Source organism: Sphaerodactylus townsendi, linkage group LG05 (genome assembly GCF_021028975.2).
Source record: "Sphaerodactylus townsendi isolate TG3544 linkage group LG05, MPM_Stown_v2.3, whole genome shotgun sequence".
Classification (NCBI taxonomy): Eukaryota; Metazoa; Chordata; class Lepidosauria; order Squamata; family Sphaerodactylidae; genus Sphaerodactylus; species Sphaerodactylus townsendi.
This window is the reverse complement of record NC_059429.1, coordinates 91061644-91084600: the sequence shown is the minus strand read 5'-3', so window position 1 is coordinate 91084600 and position 22957 is coordinate 91061644.

The following is a 22957-nucleotide window of genomic DNA, read 5'->3' as shown; positions in this document are numbered from 1 at the left end:
CAGCCATTTCTTTACAATTGGATATATGCAGTAGTAGAAATATTATTCTGACAACCTACTTCACTCCCATACCTAATACATTTTTATAATTTTTTTATGCTGATTTCAGGAAATACAGCTTATGTAATTTGCATCCTGACATCGGGAAGTCATGCATTAGTAAAACATTTCATCTTCTGCCAGGGATGAGCCCATACAAATCGTAAATTCTTACTTGTATCAACAAAATCACAGGTGAAAAGTGTTTTTAAAAGATTGCTATAGAAATTGCAATTTTCTGCTGCAGCTTGTAAATTATGAACACTGGGGAGTTTGAACTGTGCTATTGTACCTTCTGTAAATAGCTCAATGCACCACAGGCCCACGCTCTCCATCCTTCAAGACCTAGAAGAATTTGCCACTATCTGGGTTTTTGTGTGTGTGTGTGTGGGGGGGGGGGTTGGGGGGGGGTTAAGGTTCTGGTATTTTATCTTTGTGATCAAATAAATCCTCTGTCTTAAAAAGTTAAGGGCATTGGATTACTGGGGTCTCCATAAGGACCATCTATATATCTGCCTCTCACTCTTCCCAGAATATTGTAGTATTTGAGTATCACAACGTGGTTAACATTTCTGTTCTCTTATATCCTTGGTGTATTCATTCCTAATTTAAGATGGCCTGAATAAGAATTCAGTTTTAAAATAGTCCAGATTTACTTATTTACTTTCCAGAACACTGGGACTTATTTAGAACTCATGTTCACAAAGGCTCAGGTTGCAAATTTGTAGACAGTAACTTTCACCCTACTTTGAGCCCAGTGAAATAATGATGGTTGGTCTCCTGTTACAAATGGAAGCTTGTGCAAATATGAATCAAATCTTTGAAAACTTGTATTTTTTTAGAAGTCCTATGTTCGAGTCTGAATTCTTCCTGCCTAATTTTGTTAAAAATGGCTGTTTCACTGAATTTTAGTCAACTGAAAGCAGTGGCTTAGCTACAACAGGGACATCAGGGACAAACTCCCTGGGCAGCTCCTGTTGAGTCACACAGGGGGGCGAAAAATTGCCCCCCCCCATACTGCTGGCCTGGCTGGGCCTGGGTGCGATGTGAGCGTGCCACCCAGGCAGGTCTCAGACCGTTGGCTGGCCTGGTGGGCCATGGGCATGCTCTCCGGCTGCTGCCCCAAGGAGTGGGCAGAGCCAGAGAGGGCAGTGCAGTGTGTAGGTCCCATCCCACACCACAGCAGCTTTTCTTTCTCTAGCTTTTCTTTCTTTCTTTCTTTCTTTCTTTCTTTCTTTCTTTCTTTCTTTCTTTCTTTCTTTCTTTCTTTCTTTCTTTCTTTCTTTCTTTCTTTCTTTCTTTCTTTCTTTCTTTCTTTCTTTCTTTCTTCCTTCCTTCCTTTCTTTCTCAGCGCCCCAGAGATGCTAAAAACAGTGTCCCTGGGGAGGAGTTCGCAAGGCCTCACAACCCCCAAGCGGCGCGAAGACGCTGCTTCCAAACCTTGCTCTCTGAGTGAGGTTTTTCGAAAGCAGCATGCGAACGGCAGTGGCTGGAAGGAGCCGTTTCCCCCGCACCATCCCTGAACGGCTACCTCATCTCCTGGCTTCCGGCTCATCGCAGAGGCCAGGGGACATGCCCCCCTGGCCTGTGACTCTAGAGCCATCGCTCCAGCCTGCAGGGGGGGGGTGTCCCCTGGCCTCTGTGACGCACCAGAAGCCAGGAGATGAGGTAGGCGTTCAGTGACACCGCAGCTGCCGCCTGCCACCCTCCTGGGACCGTCTGGGTGAACGGTCCCAGAGGGGTGCGTCGGCATTGTTTATGCCGACACACACCCCGCCCCATTGCCATGCGAAAAGGGCCTTTGTCTCCCCCCTTTTTCTTTTTTACTAAGACACAAGGTAGGCTTTTTATGAAATTTCAGTTGGTTTACAGTAACCCCACAGGGTTTTCAAACCAAAAGAGGTTCAGAGGGGGAGTTGCAATTTCCACTGCATGCTGCATGCTGACCCTGGAATTCAAAATGCTTTCAAAAGGTTTTATTACTGCTGTGAAAACATTTTAGAGTGATATATACCCTCAGTTTCCCCCCAGCATTGGAAACACAGCACAGAGCCAGGAAGGAAAGGAGAAATGGAGGGAAAGGACAGGGACAAATTTCAAGTCATGTTTTTCACAGTACTATTTTTCACGTTTTTCACAGTATCAAAACATTGTATTTTAATACTGACAATATAAGGCACTTACTAACATGATTCTGCTTAGCTTTGGAAATCTGATGAGATCGGGCTAGCCAATGTCTGTGCAACATCAAAGAAGGGTGGAAAACATGGCAAAGAACTCTCCAGTTTGATTGGTGTGGTGTCACCATGCAGATGTGGCAAAAGCCAAAAACAGCTGTTCCTCTTACAGCAGCCTTGAGCATTGAAGTTGACCGTATCATGTGGAGGACGTGAACTTCCTAAACATCCATACAAATAGCCATTTTCCCTGAAAATTAAAAAGGGTCACTGACTAGATAGGCATTTATTTTGCAAATACACGCTTAAGACACCTCTAATGTTAACGGTTGCAATTTTAGGATAGGGCTGTGATCTTACACAGCCTGACGGGCTTGGGGTTCAGCCACACATGCCCACTCTCACTCGAAGAGGGGTTTCTCATGGGCATAAGTCCATGAAAGCTTGACCAGGTTCCAGGGACCAGACCCGGGCTACAAAGGTCAGCTTGGTACCTCTTTGTGGGGTAGTAAAAAGGGGGACATGTCTGTGAAGATGTCAGTCATGGCTGTGGGCAAAACATTAAGAGCAAAAACTATCCAACCACAGCCAAAAAACCCACAATAGCCAATTCCTTTTTTTTTTTTGCTCAACTATCAGGCACTAATCATAACTCAGATGGAACTGTACAAAGGGCCAGAAACATTTATTTTAATTAATTAATTAAGGTAGAAGGGAGAGTCAAACAAAGTAATTTGATACATAATGGAATGGGAAAGGGAAGAGGAAGGTCCCTTTTAAAAGCCAAGAGCTGGTACAAGACTCAATTCTTCTTGTTAAGGAGATGATCCTCGTGGGTGTGTCTGAACTGTCATAAGGGAGAGACATCCACCCATGCACCCACATACCCACCCTCTTTTATTAGTCTCCATCTCCATCCCCTTCCTATTCTCCCGTGAAGGGTTGGCATCCCTGGGCAGGGCAGCAGCACCTTTCTGAGCAGTTTGAGAAGCAGAAAGAGAAATCAATGGGAATCTCTCTTCTCCTCATTGGAGCAGAACTGCTGTTTGCAGGCAGAGAGAGAGAGAGAGAGAGAGAGAGAGATGCCCCATCCTACTTAAAACCATCTGCTATTTTAGATATTATGGGCTGGGTTATGATGCAGCATCTGCAAATGGCTTCAATTCTTCCAAGTCAAACCAGTATGCTGCTCCTGGCCTGAACCCAGCCCAGCCCGTGGGGATGGTGGCTGCACCTGCACTTGGTCCTACAAATCCTGGGCAACAGCAGAAAAAAGCACAGACTGATCCTGGGAGCAGTCAGCAAAGCCCCTGAATACAGCCATTGCCAAAGGTCACCAGAGACTTGCTGGTTACATAAGGGAACCTTTGGAAAGGGCATGGGGGGCATCCATGCATTCCATTTCCGTGCATTCCCTTCAGATCTGGCGCCACTGCCCAGGTGCCTCCCACATGCGCCCTGGCCCTGGGAGAGAGGGGCAGGAGGAGGAGGGCCAGCGCTGCCAACTCTTTAGCTGCCACTCGGCCTCTGCGCCCAGCAGCCCCACCCAGCCTGGCAGTTGCGGCCCTGCCCGTGGGCACTGCCAAGGATGTGATCTGGCCGTGGTCCCCTGCACCTCCTCCCTGCCCCGCTTACCCACCTGGAAGCTCTACAGTGACACTCGCCTCTCCCTCCACCTGCCAGCCCCAGTGGCGGAGGCGACAGGGCGAGGCTCAGCAGCGCAGTGGCCGTGCATCTGTCCAGCAGCTCTGCCTCCACATGGCTGATGCCCCCACTCTGCCAAGGTGGGGGGCACCTGTGAGTGGACCTGGTGGCCTCTGAGCTGCCCAGCTTGGCCCAACCTTCCCCAAGCCCACTTGCCTTGCCTCAGCCTTGGCTCGGGTCTCAGGGCTTGTCTGGCCCACCGGCAAGGCTGTTGGGCTGGCCAAAGTGGTGTGGGCTGCTCTGGGCTCCCCGGGAGGGGCCGGGTAAACCAGCCTGTTCCCTGGGGACATAGTCCAGGTGGGGCTGCATCGCCCACCCCCCACCAGATGGCGGCCACCCGGGGACATATGATCTCATCCGTCCCCGTGGAATCTCCACCTCTGTTCAAGGACAGTGAAAAGCCATGGTGGTTTGCTATGATTTCCTCTGCAGAATCTTCCTTGGGGGTCTCCCTTCCAAGTTCTGGTCCTACTTAGCTTTCAAACTCTGAGAACATCGGGCTATACCATGCTGCCTTCACTCCCAGACTCTTATCGTTGTAAAACTAAAAATTGGAGGCAAATATTATACCAGCAATCAATACCAAAATAGGTTTTTGGACAGACAGACAGACAGACAGACAGACAGACAGACAGACAGACAGACAGACAGACAGACAGACAGACAGACAGACAGACGGTTCCTTATAGACTGAGGTGGAGCTGTTTGTCCCTTCCCATGCTCAGGTAGCAAGTCTTTATACCATCTTCAGTTGGGGGCAGAATTGCAACTCTGAAGATGGGAAGAAATGCTGGCAATCAGGAGGTCAGATAATAAGCAGCTTCTCATCTAAGGATGCTACCCTCAGGCAAGTTGCTGGATCAGAGGGAAAACTTTTAAGCAGTGTTTATGGCTCAAGATCAGTGGATACAATGGCTGAGAGACAAGATTTATGGCAGCACAATGTCAAATGAACTTGTTATCTGCATAAATAAAGAACTCTGTTTGTTTAGCTATCTGCCCAAGATCTTGGTTGGTCAATAAAATAAACAAAGAGAGGGGGGAAGTGAAGTGCCTGTGAAGAAGAGATACCATCTTGCTGATAGTTATGGGTGTCTTGCTGCCTCAGCAAGGTTTCTGGCAGCCTGTGCCAACGATCAGCAAATTTCTAAAATGATTTACCCCCTTCATTTCTCCCCCCTCGTTATTTGACAGTTTGATTGCAAGACATAGCTGCAGCTATCAGCAGAAATGTAGTATCACACCATTTGTAGAACCGGAACATGACATCCTTGAGGAACATTTCACACATTAAAAGGTAAAGGTAGTCCCCTGCAAGCACCAGGTCATTACTGACCCATGGGGTGACATCACATCACAATATTTACTAGGCACAGTACACAGAGACAAACACAGGTTTGTTAAAGTGTACCCTCAGCAGGAAGCTGTTGTCAATTATGATCTGAGGATCAGTGCATCTGTATTATATATGTAGTTGAAAACATTCGCAAGCAAGCAATCTGGATGTACGTCTACAAAATCTTAGGTATACCTCTCAGAAATGCAGCATATGATGAGCTACATGCAACGGAAGCATAGCTAAGCGTCATTTTACCCAGTGGAATCCTACAATTTTTTTTTTAATTTCTTTATTGCTTTTATAGGCCACCCTTCCCCTTGCAGGTCAAGGGGGCTTCCACCACTATTCAAATACAATAAAACAAAAGTTAAAAAACATATCATAATCAATAAATGAACTTAAAGTCCGATGACGAGCAACACTTTGTATTAAAATCCTTATCTCAGAGCTGCAAAATAAGAGAAGAAATGGAAAGAAAGAGAAGAGGGAAGCCATTAGATAGTATTATATGCCGTTGCTGCCTCAACCATAAGCCTGGTGGAACAGATCCATCTTACAGGCCGTGCAGAACTGCCTCAGGTCCCGCAGGGTTTGGGTTTCATCTGACAGAACATTTCATCGCAATGTTTCATCAGCCAAAAATGCCCTGGCCCTGGTTGAGGCCAGCTGGATCTCTTTCAGGCCAGTTGTTATTTGTGAACATAGTGCTCTTCAGTGAACATAACAGGTAAGATGGTCCTGCAAGTATGATGGCCGCAGACCATTTAGGGTTTTGAAAGTGAGTACCAAAATCTTGAACTTGATTCAACTGCATACATCTGCATACATTTCCTGTGTTCCTAAATTGGTACCATTTTGTGATATTGCTATTAACGTATCTTTTGTTCACAACAATAATATGAATGTAAAAAATAGTCGACAATTAGGCTTAGATTTCTGCACTTCATTAGCAATGGTCCAATAGTCCACATGATAAAATCACCTTTGGCAGATGCATCTGCAGCAGTCTAGACCTTCCCAAAGGATTAGTGCGTATCCCTTACCCAATTAAACAAGTACCACCCAATTGTGAAGATAATTACCTTTTTGTGTATTATTTCAGTACTTTGCATGTAATCTTCCTTTATCTTAGAGCTTAATGGAATTTGACAAAATAATAATTTAATGTGATCAGTAAAAGGAAGTAGAGAAGCAATTATTGTGGCATCTATTTCACGTTCCATTGCTGCCTCTTTTGTCAAAAACAGGAAAGCTGATTCGCCTCCCCAGATTATGTTCTCATGCTGCAAATAAGAGGGGAAAGGTTGGATTCCACAATGCAGTTATGGGTACAGCTAGGTAATAATGCTTTAGTATTGCCCCAAACCCTATGGTTTCACCAGAGAATTTGAGGTCAATGCTAGAGTGTTGCCCAACATTACGGCTTATGCCAGTGTAATGACATTGTCATGATTCCCCTTGCCCCCTTTCCTCCTATTCACATCCAAGAGGTGTTTAGCCACCTATCTAGTCATTGTTTAAAATATGTTTTCTGTGTTTGTCATTTTTGAGGTGTTTTATTGCATGATTATTGTAGTATTTTTAATTTGAATTGAGTTAGCTGCTATGAGTACCTGTCCTGGGGTAAAACTTGTATGACACCATTGCATTTCTGATGCAGTGAGTTGGCAAATGAGAATCAGCTATCACATAGAAAATCACTCTAGTACTGAATACCCTTTTTGCACAGATCTTCTTGAGGACATCATCACAGACTTGCAGCTCATTTGTTGGTTGTGCTTATGGTTGCCCTATTACAGTGGTTCTCAACCTGGGGGTGCGACCCCTTTGGGGGTCAAATGACCCTTTCACAGGGGTCGCCTAAGACCATCGGAAAGCGGTCTTTTTATATTTTATATATACCAATTTTATGGTTGGGGGTCACCACAACGTGAGGAACTGTATTAAAGGGTTGCGGCATTAGGAAGGTTGAGAACCACTGCCCTATTACATGCTTATTTTTTAAATAAATTGAAGTAATTTTCTTCCAGGTAATGTGTTAGGGTTGAGATGCAAACCATATAAACAATTTTTTTAATTATCTAAAGGTTAGAATACATTTTTCTTGGCAGAGTGAATAGACTTTAGTGTCTCTTGCTATAAAAATTGCACTTCAATTTTCCAAAGGATTATGTACACTACTGTTTGAATTCTTATTATGAACGTCAATCACATTGACTGCATGCAATAAAACTGATTTAGGAAGAGCTGTATTCCAGTCAGTTAAATGGTGGGTATTATTATGGGTTAGTCTTGTTTTGTACTGTTTGCATGTCAACTGTTTTTCACCCTTATTTAACAAATGCTGGGCAGTGGACATTCATTTCATGGCTGAATTCTTAACATGAACAAAAATGACTTGAAATGAAAATGTTTTTATGCCATGGTGGCAGAATATGTTGAAACATGCAATAAAATGAAACCAAAATATTGATGCAGTTGTGCCATTATATGTCCTCTTGCTGCCTGTGGCAAATTTTGAAAGGCCTTATGAATTGCCCCAAATGGATCGTTCAGCATTTAATGGCTTTTCTGGCAGATATTTAGCTAAACAGTCTGGAAAGATGACATGACTTTCTGAGTGTCACAAAAATAAGATATTTCCAAATGGAGTTACAGTGATCCCAAGCATATGGAGGAAGGAGGCATTCTAAGCAGGTTTGTGACATCTAGAAAGCCTGGTATAGAACCCAAAAATAGCACAATTTAGAAGATTTGTATTAGATGCTACAGATGGGAGCACTATAAGTTACACTGATAGAAAAAGGAAATGTTCTAATTCATGTTCCATTGGATGGCAGATCTTTACCTTTCTCTGATTGATTGAGCTGGCCTTGAGCTTGAACATACAAATTGCAGCCTGAGTACAAAAATGAATCCTCAAGACTCTGATGATCAGTTGCTAAAGAGGTGAAGCAGTGTGAAGCTCCTTTTGAGTACCCTGCCTTTTAATAATAGTAGCTTTGATCAAGCTGTAACACAGTGCAAAATCAAGGCAGTAAAATTCAAATAACATAAATTTCCCTAGTTGTCCATCCACCCACCAGATTGGTTTGAGATCAGAAACTATATTGCAATTCATATTTTACTATTCATTGAATCTTGTTGCAGCATGGAAGTCAAATGAATTATTCAGCCCACCCCCTTCCAAAAAGAAGTACAACCTGCATGTAAAGCAGATGCATGTTCATATACCTGATAGATGCATGTACAATAGAATATTTTTTAGAAAATTGAAACAACAGAGGTTCCCCATTCTCCTGGGCAAATCGGTATTGCTTCATATGTAGAAATGTCTCTACCAATGTGTTAGGCCAGATTACCTAATCTTGTTTGAGCGGTCACATCTCTATTTTATGTGCTCTCAATCTGTCTCAACAGTCTTAAGTACAAATGCAGCAGTGTACCTTCGTGTTTTTTCCAGCAATTCGGTTGTACTACTGATTTTTTCCCATTAAAGCATCTATCTTTCATTAGCATGCAGTGGGAAAGATTGTGTGATATACCAAAGCCCAATAGTTTTCAATATCTAAAGAACTCACAGTTACAGGTTACAACATTTTGTTTTCTGGAGAGTTTAAAATATTTGTGAGAAATATTTAAAATAATAGTGAGAAAACTTTTTGGGGAAGATGTCTCAGATAATTATGAGGCCAAACAAATATGCTGAAATTAATCACCTTTAGATACATCAATTGTTTTCCACTTTCACTAATAGCCATAGGGGAATGTGTGATACCAAAAAAATCACATGCTACACTTATATTACCATTTCAAGCATATTCTGACTGACCTTTGAAATGAGAACTTGCCAATTACTTCTTTGCAGATGCCTAGCTTGGTTGAGGATCTGCATCTTCTTTCAAAAGATGCATCTCTCTCCTTTCACATTGCCAGAGGTGGAAGGAAGGAATATAAAGACTCTAGCCTAGCAAATTAAATCTTCCCTGTGATTCAGATTGATAGCTCAGCTATCGTTTCTCTCTTGCCCTCTCTCACTCAACAGGGATGAGCTCTTTGGTGGAAAGTATAAACAAATTATTTGGATGGCAGATCCAGTGCTTATTGTTTTCCTATTTGATGAAACTCTTTACTTGGTAAGTTATTAAGTCCTGAATGTCTGAGGCAGAGCCTGAAAAATGAGGCATCAAAAATGAGAATCAAATGATCCGGACTTGTGAACCCCGCATTTTGTTTTGCTGTCTCATCACATTACCAGGAAATGGCTTTTGCCCCATTGTGATGCTCCTTTTTGAAGTTTACTTGTTAGTTTCATACTTGTACCAAGAACACCGAGGGGAAAAGCAAATCATTTGTCCACATTTTTTTGGCTCTGAGATGTTTGATGTTAAGTTTAAATCTCTCACTTGTGTACAAGCGCACATACACACAAAATCATGAGTGGATTTGACCCTTCAAATAATATTTAGTTTAAAATAATAACAACAACAAGGAGAAAAAGAAAGTGACCATCCTCAACATAGCAAAGCCTGGTGACAGCAGGGTCACTGAAAAAGAGCATGAGAAAGTCACTAAATGCCACTATTTGAAAATCGAGCTTCAGCAACTATGGCACAAACCAGCTGAGCTCATCCCAGTGGTTAGCAGCACTCCAAAAACACTAGGGCAATGCTTGAAACATCTTCAAATCAACAAAATCAATATTGGTCAGATTCAAGGGCTGCCCTGATGGGATCTACATGAATACTATGCTTATACATTACAACATCCTAGGCCTCTAGGTGAGGCTCAAATTGTAATGAAAGGCCAACAACCAGCTGCAGAACAGGCAGCTGTGCTACTAAACAAAATTAATTAATAATAATAAAAGATCAAGGACAAGTTGGACAACAAAAAGACCTGGCTGTGGTTAGCAGCTGGAACTCTGAAAAAAGAAATGGAATCACTGATTTTAGCTGCTCAAGGGCAGGCCATTAGGAGAAATACGATCAAGGCTATAATTGAAAAATCCTCAGATGATGCAAAGTGTAGTTTGGGCAAGGAAGCTGTACTCAGCTGCTGCAAAAAGATCACCCAGACTGAGTACAAACAGAGGCACAACTCAGTGGCCAAGATAATCTACTAGAATTTATGCAAGAAATAATGGTCCCAGAATCAACTGGGCCATAATTGCGACAGGGGCAGGGCACATGGTGAGCTCCGGAGTAGTGAGCATGCGTGCTCTGGGCTGGCCGGGTGGCTGAGCCACACCCGGCCTGATCATGTGATGTGAACAAGCATTAGGGGTGGAGCACACTCCCTATATATTAGGCAGCACGCGGTTGCTCTGGCCTTCTTCGATGCCTCGAGCAAACTGACCCACCCTCCCTATTTTGGCAGAGTTTTGGTGCTGCTCATTTTTTGCAGCCTTGGCGGTTTGGGCAGAAGAGCGCATATTTAGGGGTAGGCCAAGCTTGCGCGCCAGTCCTCCCTGAGGTTGGGGGCCTCCATAAGGGGCTTGGGGTGTGGCAGGCTCATGGCGCATGCCACAGAGGCCTCTGCAATTCGAGCCTGACACCCCAGCAAAAGGGGGGCCACAGCAGGCAGGCGCCCAGGTGGCCCAGTACCTCCTGTCCTCCCCAATATGGATTGGGGTGTGGTGCTGGGGTCAGCCAGGGGTGCTGACCAGCCACAATACAGATGCGCTCTTCTTGCTTGCCCAGCTTCTGCCTCAAAAAAGGGCTGCGGCCCAACTTAATTCCAAGACGTGTCCTGTGGTTATTTCACCAGATGGAACCTCTGCACATCTGTGCGCAATAGTGTTTTTGACAATGCTTTATGCTTTACACCAATGTAGTGATACTGATAGACTATTCCTTCCCCAAAGAGCTGGTGACAGAGGCTTGCTGCAATTATAGCTAACAGTGGAGGAGGAGAAAGCTGGTCGATTCTGTGAAAGAAAGTCAAGAACAGGCATTGTTTGAAGTGAAGCAAAGAAATTTACTGAAAGCCCAGAGAACCAAGCAGGAGTACAGAAAAAAATGCAATTAAAATGAGTACTGAAAGCTGGCACAACAAAGCATTGCATGGCCAATTTCTGGAGAAGATCAAGGATAAGGTGGACATTGAAAAGACCTGGCTGTGGTTAGCAGCTGGAACTCTGAAAAAGGAAATGGAATCACTGATTTTCATCGCTCAAGAGCAGGCCATTAGGGCAAATATGATCAAGGCCAGAATAGAAAAATCCTCAGATGATGCAAAGTGAAGATTGTGCAAGGAAGCCGACGAACCTGTAGGTCATGTTCACAGCTGCTGAAAAAGGATCAGCCAGACTGAATACAAACAGAGGCACAACTCAGTGGCCAAGATGATCCACTGGAATTTATGCAAGAATTACAGCATAAGAACAGTTAAAAACTGGTGGGAACATTGTCCAGAGAAAGTAATGGAAAATGAGAAGGTCAAGATCCTGTGGGACTTTTGAATGCAGACAAGAAAGTGACCATCGTCTACATAGCGGTACCTGGTAATAGCAGGGTTGTTGAAAAAGAACACGAGAAGGTCACTAAATACCACAATTTGAAAATTGAGATTCAACCACTATGGCACAAACAGCTGAGGTCATCCCAGTGATAATCAGCACCCTGGGAGCCATTCCGAAAACACTGAGGCAGCACTTGAAACACCTTCAAATTGATAAAATGAACATCTGTCAGATTCAGAAGGCAGCCCTGCTGGGATCCGCATGAATACTACGTTGATACATTTCAACTTCCTAGGGCTTTGGGTGAGGTTCGAATTGTAATGAACGGCCAACAACCAGCTAAAGAACTGCCAGCTGTGATATCAAACAAAATGATAATAATACATGCATACATTCTTGCAAATAACTTCATGTCAAAGTTTAAGCAGAAATATTTTGTGCTGTGTAACCTAAGTAAAACACATTGCTTACTTCTGATTAATTGTTAATTTGAAAAGTAATATTGGAGTTCCTGCTTACCTTAATCAACATGTGCTCATCAGAAGGCCATGGAATTTTGAAGCTGAAGCTTCATTCTCTAGATCTACTCCAAATACAGCACAGAGTCAATGGAAAGTATCCTTGTGACTTCAAAAAGAAACACATGCACCCCTTTGGCTAGATTTCATATTGTGACATACTTTTTGCCTGCCCAGTCACAAACTCCATCATGCTGTGCAAACAGTGGAAGTTGGTGGAAAACTAATTTTCTTATGAAGTGTGTGCCTGCAGCTTAACCATTTAATGAACAAGGATTTGGCACACTACACAGAAAAATGTCTATTACAAGCCACAGAGAAATTTAGTAAAAGATAATGTGTTAGCCAGAAGAAATGTTGGGGAAGAGTTGGCCCTTTTCACATCTGAATGAATTTTAATCCTTTCTGCTTTCTAGCTTATTTGCTCATCTTTCAGAAATTTTTTTTAACACTTATACATAAAATGACAAGTTGAACAGGCAGAAAATTTCCACAGAACTTATCCAGAACATCATGAACATGTTTTTCAGGAATACAAGTGCTGCTTGTACTTTTCTTTTATGGTTTTCACTCCCACCTTTGCAACATATTGAGACTCAGGCCCCTTCCGCACGGAGGCGGAAGGGGGTTGGGTTGGCGTAAACCACGCCGACCCCACAACGCTGGGACCGTCCGCATGGGGTGGGTGAGGTGGGTGGGGCTGAGAGAGCTCTGAAGAACTGTGACTAGCCCAAGGTCACCCAGCTGGCATATGTGGGAGTGCACAGGCTGATCTGAATTCCCCAGATAAGCCTCCCCAGCTCAAGCGGCAGAACAGGGAATCAAACCTGGTTCCTCCAGATTAGAATACACCTACTCTTAACCACTACGCCACTGCTGCTCCATTAGCAAATAAACAGTTGCCATGGTTTCAGCTCCTGATCAAGACAGTTATTACCATTAAAACCCTAAATAATCTGAGACTAAGGTATCTGAGGGACACGTTCCTTACCTGATTATATTTGCAGCCTCTAATAATCAGGAATCCCAGCTTTTGGAAATCTTAGCAGAACTGCTCGCCTCTGATCTTTTGGCCCACAAATCTCCATTTTGATTTTTATTCTCCCAAGTGCAAACTGAACCTGTGAGTGACATTTGCATGTCACTCTATTTTCTCACAGTGAATTTTTCTCCCCTAAAATGTATGCATTTTCAGCGTTATTTCTGCATCAATAAATCAGCCTTGTATATTATATGTTTGTTGTATGTATAAATAATGTACATTGCATGCTTAAGCATTGCATAAATTGCATATTAAAATCATATACTACGTGTACACAATACAGACAAATATCCAAAACCAACTGCAAAACATGAAAAATCTAATCCCTTGACAAAGAAAAGGAGTAAATTGGGGAGCATCTGCTCATTCCAGATGATTGACTGGTTTGTCATTTAAGTATTGTGGCTCAGGTTGTGAACCTATGCATACTTACCTTGGCATAAGGGCCATTTAATAAAGGGGAATTTACTTCTGATTAAAATTACCTAGAATCGTACCTAGGCCTTAAGAATGAGTCCCATTGCTCAGGGAGACATGTGCCTCCCAAGACCGTACTTCAGCCAAGCTTGGGGTATATGGTTCCTCTTTCAAAGCTGCTATTGTAATTAATATTCAAAACTCTTGCAAGAAACAATTACCCCCCCCCACCGAAGCTGTTTCTGCATTCAGACCTACCAGTCCCCAAATATTACCACTGAGCATTTCCTAACCAGCTGTTTGGTCCAATTTTTAAAAGAGAGATTAACACCTAGGTCAGCAGAGACAGAAGGTTCAGTTTTTCATGATAAAGGATGCCAACTGTCTAGCACCCTGGTGAAATGGAAAGCATCTACAGCATGGCATGTCAGCAATGGTGTCCTTTATGAAAATACAAGGGGGACAGACAGTCATGCCACACACACATAGATACAAAAGCGCAAAGCTCAGAAATACTGTGGTGCTTACACAAGAAGAGGGAAAGGAATGGCTTGGCTGGTTGCCAGTGGGCTAATAATGTGAAGCTAATCTCTTTTCACAGATGTGTGTTTTTTTCAACAAAGAAAGTCAGATGCTGCAGACGGGTTAGGTAGGAAAAAAGAGCAGAACAGACGTGGGAGCTTCAGAGGAACTGGGGATGATTGCATTATCAAAGGCTGCAAATTAGATTTCTGCATACGGTAAAAGCATCAGTCCTGATGCTTCAGACAATTGCCTGGCTTTCCCTGAACTATATTTCATGCATACCTTGGGCCCTTTCTTGTCTGCAGGAAAGATACACCTTTGTTAATATTACAGGAACTTGCGTGGGTGTCTCATCTACTGAGCAAGACTTCATGAAATAAAGCAGAGTAGACTCATTTTCCTCACACCTTGTGCAAAGGAGGAACAGACAATTCACATGATTGCTTAAGCTTGCAAGGCTGTTTGAAACTGCTGTATCTTTAATTTTTGTTTTACAAAATTTATATCCCATTTTTCTGCCCTTACAGGGGCCACTATAGCAACTAACAAATGAAAACATACATAGTAGAAATCACATTTTAAAATTATTAAAACCTGTCATAGGCCCTTTTCGCACACACGGTTTGTTCTGGATTAAATATTTGTGGTCGTCATGGTTTCTGCTTGTTGTTTGCACATACTAGCTCTGGAACCTCAATGTAAGGAACCTCAAAGGACTCGAAACAAAGGAACTGAGTTCAGTACGTTTATTTCATAAACTTCAATGATCGCAATACACGGGATGCGGATTCTGACTTTCCCGGGCTTCAGGTGTCGCTTTTACGGAACCTTCAGCCACCTCCCCCAAACGTCCCAGCAGAATTCCCACGACAGAACAGAAACAAGCTTCAAACACACAAGATAATCACAGCAAGGTTAAGGCCACAACCACCCCGGGCACGAAGCCCAGAATGAGGAATGCGCCAAGGCCAGGCAGAAAGAGCAGAAACTAACCCCCACCCTTACACTCCGCCTCCTCTACAAAAGCCCCCTCTCCCCCCGGTTTATGAGGGAAAGCCTTATGAAAAGCAGCGATCAAAGGGGGGGCGTCAATGTTTTCAACATACACCCATTGATTATGGCCCGAGGGATATCCCACCCAGGACACCAAATATTGCAAACGTTTGCGTATGTAACAAGAATCCAGAATAGCGTCGATTTTGTAGTGTTTGTGGCCATCAATGATCACCGGCGGGGGAACCTCCATTGGGTCGTGCCAAGCATCTGAATCTGGAGCCCGCTTGAGTAAGCTAGAATGAAATACAAGGTGAATATTACTGAGAGAATTGGGCAATTCTAACCGAGCAGTCACATCGTTGATCACCTGGGTGATCCTAAACAGGCCTATGAATTTCTTGCCTAGCTTAGAATATTTATGCACATCCCTAAGGTTTTTGGTAGACAAATAAACCCACGCCCCCACTTGCAGAGGAAAATCCATTCTATGTTTGTCCGCTTGTTTTTTTGGGGCTTCCTGCGCTTGCGAGAGCGAGGAAGAGACGGATTTCCAGCCTTCAGCTAAAGACCGGATCCAGTCACCAAAGTCAGGGGGTTGGAGCGCAGGATCGGGGAGCTGGGGTAACGGGGGAAACGAACGACCCGAGACCACTTCAAACGGAGTTTTATTGGTGCTGCTGTGAACCGCGTTGTTGTAGGCATACTCGGCGAAGGGAAGAAGCTCCGCCCAGTTATCCTGATGATAGTTGGTGTAGCAACGTAGGTACTGCTCTAGCGTTCTGTTGGTCCGTTCGGTCTGGCCATCACTTTGCACGTGGTACGGGGCAGCCACAGCTGAGGCCGTTCCCAACAACTCCAGGAACGCTTTCCAAAACTTAGATATGAACTGTGGGCCCCTGTCGGAGATCACTCTCTCCAGCGATGAATGCAAACGATAGATATGTTGAATAAATAATTTGGCCAATTTAGGCGCCGAGAGAATGGTGGAACATGGAACAAAGTGCGCCTGTTTGGAAAAGAGGTCCACCACTACCCAAAGTACTGTATTACCATGGCTTTCGGGGAGATCTGTGATGAAATCCATGGAAATCACTTGCCACGGCGCAGCCGAGCCATGGGGATGGGGTGCTTAGTAATCCGTGTGGCTTACCAGGGATGGCCTTAGCAACCTCTGCGCGCCGCGTCCGGACACCCTTTTATGTATGCCTCAATGTCCCTTGCGCATGGTGCACCACCAAAACTGCCTCCCTAGAAGTAGGTGAAAGCGTTTTTTCAAAAAATCCAAAGGTGTCCCGCTTGTCGGGCGTCGCGGCTCTCAACCAGTAGAATCTGCCCTTACGATAAGGCGGTCGGAGACGTACCAGCCAATCCACCCCATCTCCCACACTCCCCACTTGCACCGGCTGCAGGGAGGTGGTCAGATTCCCTCTTTCGGAACCTCCTGTCATCCACGCCTCCTCCAGGTGATGAGTGTAGAAAAAAAAAACGGGGATAAAGAAAGCGATCCCGGGACCTTCACATGGGGAATGTTTGAGAGCGTAACTGTCTGGAGATCGGGTTACCACCAACCCCCAATTGAGGAAAGGTGTAGAGAATAGTATGAGGGCCATGCTTGCCGTGAAGTGTCAAGATCCCCTGGGGGGGAGGCAGGACAGAGGCGTCCCAGCTAATTTGTTACTATTACCAGGGGAAAAATGGACAGGTAAGAAGTTGGAATCTGGAGAAAAAAATCCGCCCATCTCAATTGTTTGGCCGACATTTTGAGGTGGAGTAGACAAAGCTGCCAAGTTTTATAATGAAAGTCCATTGACCAGACTTGGAGCGGAGAAACGCATACTGTCCAGCCAATGCATACGTGAATAAAGAAACCTCACTTAATGGCTGCAGTTTCTTTATCCCTAACCGTCCAGTTGAGTTCCAGGGGCAGGACAGTTTTTTTTGATAAAAAAATGAAGCACCACGGTCACAGAGTTTGTTATCTTTATTTTTTCTGCAAGAGTGCTGCTCCTAGGGCTTTATCGGAAGCTTGTCGACATACACGGAGTGAAAGGCAAAGTGGGAACTGGGTGTTTCAAAATGGGTTCCAGTAGTAAAAGCTGTCTTAAAGAGCCTAGAAACTAATTTTTTGACACTCAGGGGACCAGGAAAGGGGAGCCCCGGTTTGTTTTGATGCCTGGGGCCCCTTTCCTTTAGTACCTCAATAGTAAAGTCTGTGAGTGGTAGAGCCAAGCACCCTTAGCAGAATTGGGGGGGGATAAAATCTAGATAAAAGTTCCACCAAAACCTAGAAGCGATTGAAGTTCACTTCTGGGTGGTGGGTATCGGCCAATTCACTACAGGCTGCAACTTTTGCCGGGTCCATCTCCAGGCCCTCTGGAGAGGATCCAATGCACCCTAGGTAATCCATGGAGGTTTGGTGGAAAGCACATTTTGGACAGTTTAGCCCTTGAAAGAGGTGAGTTATCGAACAGGCGTTTGCAACACAGCCCGGACCAAAAGCGTTCATGCTCTTCCACATCGTTTGGGAGATATATTAGAAGCGATCATCCGAAATACACCACCACCCCTTTAAACCAGAAAATCTTGTAGAAGCACGTCCATTTAAATAGAGGTGAAGCCACTTAGAAAGCCCATGGGGAGCGGACTAATCGAATGGCATTACAAGATATTCATACTGGCCAAATTTGGTATTAGAAATGCTGTTAAATGCTCCACAAAACCCTCAACAGATTAGGTACTTTCAGGTAATAAGCCTCCCTCAGATCCCAGTTTGGTAAAGAAATACGCCCCTTTCCCAAGGCATCGAGCAGGTCCTTGATGAGGGGCAAGGGGTATTTATTTGACAATGAAACAAGCGTTGAGACCACGATAATCCAGTGCACAGAGCGTAGGGTTCCCATCTTTCTTTTTTTCACAAAATAAAGCGGGTTTATAAGCTATTAGGTGCTCTTGAGTGCTTTCAGCCCGAATGAAACCTTGAGCCAGTGAATTCTTACTTCGAGAACAGAGCTCCGAAGCTCCTTCTCCTCAGTTGGAGCTCATCCATTATTCATATTCTACCTTTTAGGAGTTTGGGCCCCTGGGACCAAAGAAGGATTTTACAGTCTGTGTCCCTATGCAGGGGAGTTGATGCGCGCATTCCTGTTCTGCAAAGACTTTTGGCTAAGTCCCAAGTACTGTTTGGGAACTCTGGCCAGCGGATTCTGGAGCTGGGGTGGCTGGCTAAAACCATTGCCTGGGGAGTCTGAAGGGTCTTCTTTAGCCAACCCCTCTGCCGGTGCGGCTCACCCCTACGTGCATGTAATGAATTCCCACACAGAGGGGGATCCGGAATTGGGAATCCCGAGACTATCTCGTTGTCCCCAGAAGATGAGGTGGGTTCATGGGAGAGGAGCCAGGGCATGCCCAGCACTACCTGGGATGTTTGGCGACTGGAGCCAAAATGAAGCTACGATCTTTCCCAGTGTTATTCAGCACATACTTAGAAGCACTGGTTTGGAGTCTTCAGAAGCTTGGGGCCGGGACCGTTGGTGCCCAACGGGCTACCACATCCACTTGAAGTAGAGAATTGGAGTGGTTTTGAAGCCAATGCTACTCACGTTCGAGTCCTAGTTGCGTCCAGCCACCTGGGAGGGCTTCATAAAGGCAAGTGGAAATTAGCAACAGCCAGCAGGAATCCTCCTGAGCTTCGTGCCAGAATAATGGGTGTGCTTGGAGGTGTTACGGTTGGCGTGGTCACTTAATAGTTATAGAGGGCTTCAGCCCTTCACTCCACCCGCATCCTGGCGCCCAGGAAACTCTTCCACGATACATGGGACCACTGTGAAAGGCTGCACCTTCAAGTTCCGGTGTCAGCCGGTCTCCCCAGACTGCGTCATCATAGCCAGGTGGTTTCGCAGCTCCTTGTACAGGCCCCCGAGGACCTGTCCTTTACTTGAGGAGTTAAAGTGCCGTTGACTTGCGGGGGGCTGAGGGACAGGCGCACCTTTTGTTTTTTTAGAACGGCCCAGTTGGCCGCCATGTAGGGCCCGGGCCCTGGCCACAATGAGGCAGCCTTGGCGGCAGGCGGTGCTCCAGAAGGTGGATTGGCTGACGGCGGTCACTGCACTTTCCGCCTTACCGGCGGAGAGGCCGGCGACCGTCGTTACCCGTTTGCTTGGCAGAAGGGTTTGGCAGGAGGGAGTTTGGTGGGCGGTTTTCCCCCATCTTGGAGTGATTAAAGGCGGGCCGCAATAAGGTTGCCCGGTTGTAATCCCACTCTGGCAATGGTCTGGGGTTCCACGCACGCATGCATGTACCCAGGTGCAGATTTCCTCCCTCAACAGCATGGTGGAGTAGTATTCACATTTCATGCGTTAGGGCGAGACTCGCGGGGAGCTTGCTTACGTGGCCAACCGGAATTACTCGGGTGAACTCTGCAAAGAGTTTGGCCTATTTCCCCTGCTTGAGAGTTTTAACAGTCTTGGATGGCTTTGCTCACCTCTTCGGATCTTGAAAACAGAAGTTTACTGCAACCCCTTGAAGTAAGCTGCCACGGTTTGAAGTTCCAGGGCCCCCTGCTACTTCAATTACAATTCCACAGAAAAACCATTCTGCTCAGCGTCTCCATCCAGCCACGGACCCGATGTCACGCAACAGCTTCTCGAAAGCTTAGGACCTATAAAATCCCATCAAACTCAAAGCATGTGTGCGTCCCGAGTTGTAAGGATGAAATATGGCAACACTGGAAGCTGTCCCATCCAAAGCGTGCAGGAATGGCGGAAGGCGAGGGTAACCCCTACCAGCTTCCGTGGAGACTGGGGCGGGAGCTTGTGCAGGCGGTGGTTGCGCCCCCCTGGACCCGGGGCTGGAGGTTTGCACGGGGAGTAGGACTCTGCAGCTGGGGTGGGGGAGTGAGTACGATCCCGAGGCTGATGAATAGGCCAGGTGAGTTGCACCACCGGTGCTGGAGTAGGAAGCCACTGGTGGCGGGAGATCTCTCCGGGCGTGCAGCCTCCCTTGCCACGCCAACTCCCTCTCCCACGGCGGTGTGAGGGAGCCTCCCATTCGCGTTGCCAAGTCTATCCCGTTCTCCTACGTTGCAGTTCCGCCTCGACTACTCCTTGGTTTCCAGCGCTTTAAAGGCATTGGCGTTGGCGCTGGAGCTCGAGTCAGGGAGGTGTTCTGGGACTTCGGTCCACGGGAAGTGAGGTCTTTGAGGAACTGATCTCTTAGGACATCCTTCTCTGATGAAAGTTCGCTACACTTCCACGGCTCCCTGGCTGCTGTTCACGTTCTTGTTCTAAGGCTTCGCTGCGCTGGCTTTCACGAGAGCCATCCGTTCCTGCTCCCAGTCCCGTTTGGTTCTCTCGAGAGCCTCCATCTGTTCCCCAAAGATCCGATTAACCAGGAGGGCCGTTGCATCCGCATAGGCGGTAGAGGCTGGTAGCCCCATCCAAGAGTCAAGATCTGGGAGGCCGGGCACCGCTCCAAGAGGCAGCTGGCTAACGCTTCCTCGAGATCCGATGAAGTCCGGAGGGTTAGCGAGATGCGGGCATCTTCTGTGAAAGTGGAGCCCTGAGTCTGGAAGTGTTAGGTAACTCCAACACTTCCTCCCTCAGAGGAGGAGGAGATCCTGGAGTGCGTTAGAGAGTATAAACCTTTCGTAGGCGTGCTCGGTGCTCTACTCAGTGATCTTGGGAGAGGGATCCTCGAGGTATTGATCCAGAAGGAATCTTGCCCAGGGGTCTCTTGCTGTGTCCCGTGGATGGATTTGATACCCGATTTCCTCCCTCGACACATTGCATCACCGGTTTATGAAATCCCTTATGCTGGCGGGTGGTGAGAATGTTGCCCCCCAGAAGCATGATCCCATCGACCTCCACTCGCCCACCAGGATGCGGTACGAAATCCTGGCGCTTACTTGCTGGCCGGCCGAAACAGTGTGCCGAGCCATCAGGGGGGCTTCTTCCATTTGCTCATGCAGTTGGAGGAAGGCCCTGAAAGCTCCGGCTGAGCGAGGAGGGGCTTAGAGAGGAGTCACCAGGGAGGCCGGGTTCCGCTGGCTCCCTCCAAGAGGAGACCGCGTTGTTATTGGAAGGAAGATATGGAGCCCTCTCTTTGGGGGCTACCACGAGTCTTAATCACCTTCCAAGTCACGGCGAGCTCTCGGTGTTCAGGAAATCCCTACATGTCTGGATTGGGTATCAGGGGGATCCCACAAAACCGGATGGACAAGGTGTAGTGACCCAAAATCAATCCGAAGATAGAGAGAAGTGAGAATCCGCGCATAATGTAAGGAACCTCAAAAGGACTTCGAACGACGAAAGGGCAACTGAGTTCAATGTACGTTTATTTCATAAGAAACTTCAGTAATGTCGCCAATACCGGGATCACCAGATTCTGACTTTCCCGGGCTTCAGGTGTCGCTTTTACGGAACCTTCAGCCACCTCCCCCAAACGTCCCAGCAGAATTCCCATGACAGAACAGAAACAAGCTTCAAACACACAAGATAATCACAGCACAAGGTTAAGGCCACAAACCACCCCGGACGCGAAGCCCAAGAACGAGGATATCGCTGGAAGGCCAGGCAGAAAGAGCAGAAACTAACCCCCACCCTTACAGCAGTTCGACCCCTACTCTGTCACCCATTCGAGGCATCGCCTCACATTTTTCCTGTTGCTCAATGCTTCTGCAACTTTTTCAGATAAAACGGTTTCCCTCCATATTTCTGCCCCTATGTGGGCAACGTCATGCTACCGAGCAGGTTTTAGGAATCATGCCCCCGCAGTGATGCGATTTCTCCCAGCCAATCGGGAGGAGCAAGGAATTTGCCAGTTGCATGCGCAGATTTTACTGTTCTGTTTCCGTCTCACTCGCCTCCCGCCTCTCCTCACCCTTGGTCAGGCATTGCATTGTCTCGCTGCAGCGAGGTCTCAAGAAAACAAGATCTCTGCGCAACGGTGCTGTGAGACTGTGAGATAATGCTTAATTGGTAGCTCATTGGCTGTGTTACGTCCGTGCCCGGGGAGATCAAATGAATGGACCGAAAAGCTCAGCCACCAACTCAGACAAAGCTCTTGGGAGGGGTGTGTCATGGCGGAATGATGAGACAAGGGATCTGATTGCAGTATGGGAAGAGGAGGAAGTACAGTGCTCCCTAAAGTCCAGCTATAGAAACTTATTAGATGTTTTTGAGAAGGTGGCAGCAGAGATGCACCTCAGGGGGCACAAGAGAACTGCCCTTGAGTGTAGGACAAAAGCAAAAACTTTAAAACGTGACTTCAAAAGAGTTAATCAGCCCAACAAGACTTCCGGTAATGGTCCTCGGACCATGCCTTACTTTGAAGAGCTGGGACAGATATGGGGGGGGGGGACAGAAGCATTAGCCTGCTGCACCAGCTCAGGGCGACAGAATGTGTAGTGGGCGCTTCTGCCGATGCTGTGTCAAGGGACAGTGCCTTGGCACACTCAATGTGAGACATCTCGAGGTAACGTCAGCCAATGGGAAGATTGGTGTGTCGACATCTCGTGGCCACATCACAGCATGACAACGTGATGACAGGGCCAAACGTCACAAACGACATGTCCAGGAACGGCTAAGCAGCCAATCAGAACTCTCATTTGTATTGCATTCCGCAGCAATGCAAACTATCGGGGTTTCTGGATTCAGATGCGGTTCCAGACTCACGAAAAAAAAAAAAAACTGGCAAGAAGTCATAGCGAATGACATGTCGGCGGCAAGCGAACCAGCAACA